This window comes from Aquarana catesbeiana, linkage group LG03 (assembly GCF_042186555.1).
Source record: "Aquarana catesbeiana isolate 2022-GZ linkage group LG03, ASM4218655v1, whole genome shotgun sequence".
NCBI classification, from domain to species: domain Eukaryota; kingdom Metazoa; phylum Chordata; class Amphibia; order Anura; family Ranidae; genus Aquarana; species Aquarana catesbeiana.
This window is the reverse complement of record NC_133326.1, coordinates 666,646,748-666,649,375: the sequence shown is the minus strand read 5'-3', so window position 1 is coordinate 666,649,375 and position 2,628 is coordinate 666,646,748.

The window sequence follows — 2,628 nt, the reverse complement described above, 5'->3', positions numbered from 1 at the left end:
GGTAATAAAAAATCGCAATAAGTGTATATTGATTGGTTTGCGCAAAAGTTATAGCGTCTACAAAATAGGGGATAGATTTATAACATTTTTATTTATTTATTTATTTTTTACTAGTAATGGCGTCAATCTGCAATTTTTATCGTGACTGCGATATTACGGCGGTAGGGATGAGCTTCGTGTTCGACTTGAACATCGTCTGTTCGCCCGTTCGCCGAATTACGAACGATATGGGCCGTTCGCGCCAAATTCGTGTGGCGCGTCACGGCCCATAATTCACTGCGGCATCGCAGTGCATTGCTGGCTGATGATTGGCCAAGCATGCACTATGACCCGCATGCTTGGCCAATCACAGCGCCGTCTGAACAGAGAGCCGTAATTGGCCAAAGCCAAGGAGGCTTTGGTCAATTATGGCTCAGGGGATTTAGCACACGCCCCACACTATATAAGGCCGCCTGCACGGCGGCCCTGTGTAGTGTGTGTTCCGGCGTTCATTGAGAGAGAGAGAGAGAGAGAGACAGACAGTGACATTTGATTTGAGTTAGATAGATTAGGCAGAACAGTCAGTCAGTTAGCTGCACTTACAGTGTATTGTGTATATATATGCATCCCAGGTGTTGCATATATATATATATATATACACTGTATTCAGTTTAGCTAGATCCGTTCCTGTTATCTTCTTACTGACAGGCAGGCTTGTCTTGTTATAGTATATACAGCTACCTGAAGAAAATTGCTGGTGTTCTTTTGATCCTATTAGTACCACAGTCAGGCAGCTAGACTATTTACAGTTAGTGCAGTGTGTCCTGCTCACAGTGTTCAGCTAAACCTACAAGTTAGTGGGGTGCGTCCTGCTCACAGTGTTCAGCTAAAACTACAAGTTAGTGCTGTGCGTCCTGCTCACAGTGTTCAGCTAAACCTAGAAGTTAGTGCGGTGCGTCCTGCTCACAGTGTTCAGCTAAAACTACAAGTTAGTGCTGTGCGTCCTGCTCACAGTGTTCAGCTAAACCTACAATTTGGTGTAGTGAGACCTCTGCACAGTGTTCATCTAAAGCTACAAGTTAGTGTAGTGCGTCCTGCTCACAGTGTTCAGCTAGATCCGTTCCTGTTATCTTCTTACTGATAGGCAGGCTTGTCTTGTTACAGTATTTACAGCTACCTGAAGAAAATTACTGGTGTTCTTTTGATCCTATTACTACCACAGTCAGGCAGCTAGACTATTTACAGTTAGTGCTGTGCGTCTTGCTCACAGTGTTCAGCTAAACCTACAAGTTATTTTTTTGCGAGCTCTGCACAGTGTTCAGCTAAAGCTACCTGTAGAAGGTTGGTGGTGTTCTCATACTACAGGCAGGCAGTTGATTTTGCTAGCTGCAGTATCAGTACATATATATATATATATATATATATATATATATATATCCTAGCTTAGTGCAGCTACAGGCCATTAGTATGTCTGGAAGGCCAAGAAGGAGAGGCAGACAGTCACAAGCCAATAAGAGAGGGCAAGCAGGCTCTGTGTCTAGTGCTGGTCGTGGAGACGGTGCATCCTCATCAGCACATGGCCGTGGGACACGCTTGTCCTTTTTTTTGGCAGCTGGCCGTGTTGAGCCGCAACATGCGGAAGACTTGGTCGAGTGGATGACCAAGCCGTCCTCATCCTCCTCATCCTCTCTCACCCATGCCCAGGGTACTTTGTCTGGCAAAGCAGCGGCCTCTTCCCTTGGCTCAATGTCATCAGTGACTCCTTCCCTAGCCCCACCATGTCCTCCTGAGGAGTCCCTCGAACTGTTTGACCACAGTGTTGGGTACATGCTCCAGGAGGATGCCCAGCATTTGGAAGGCTCTGATGATGATACTGAGCTCGATGAAGGCAGTAACGTGAGCACGGACAGAGGGGGTGCCCAAGAAGGACAGCAATCTGGCAGTCATGCTCCCCCTGCTGCAGCATACTGCCAGGTTTGCTCCAGTGATGAGGAGGGAGGGGATGATGAGGTCACTGACTCAACCTGGGTGCCTGATAGGAGAGAGGAGGAGGCGGCACATCACCAACGAGGCAGGATGCCCTCCAGGGGCCAGCCTAAGGGCAGCACCTTGACTGCATCACACCCCAAAGCTCCACATGTGCAGGGCGCTGCAGTCTCTGCGCATTATTCAAAAAGTTCTTTGGTGTGGGCCTTTTTTGAGACGAGTGCATCGGATCGCACCGCTGCTATTTGCAACATATGTCTCAAGTGTATCTTGTATCCACATGCTTGACCAGACATATGTTGACCTGCCATGCAGTTCATTGGCAAGCGTATCTAAAAGACCCACACCAAAGAACAAGGAGGTCCTCATCAGCTGAGATCTCCAACCCCACTATACCTTCAGTCCTCTCTGAGACCTGCACTGAGAGGAATGAAGGTGTAGAATTAGGTGTGTCACAGCCAAGTACTTGTGGGCAATCTGCTTTTGGTACACCGACGTCAGATTGTACCAGGCAAATTTCCCTGCCCCAGCTGCTGCACCGCCAAAAGAAGTTTGCTCCCAGCCATCCACATGCCCAGCGGTTGAATGCTAGCTTGGCAAAATTTCTAGCACTTCAACTGCTGCCTTTTCAGTTGGTAGACTCTGCCCCCTTCCGTGAGTTTG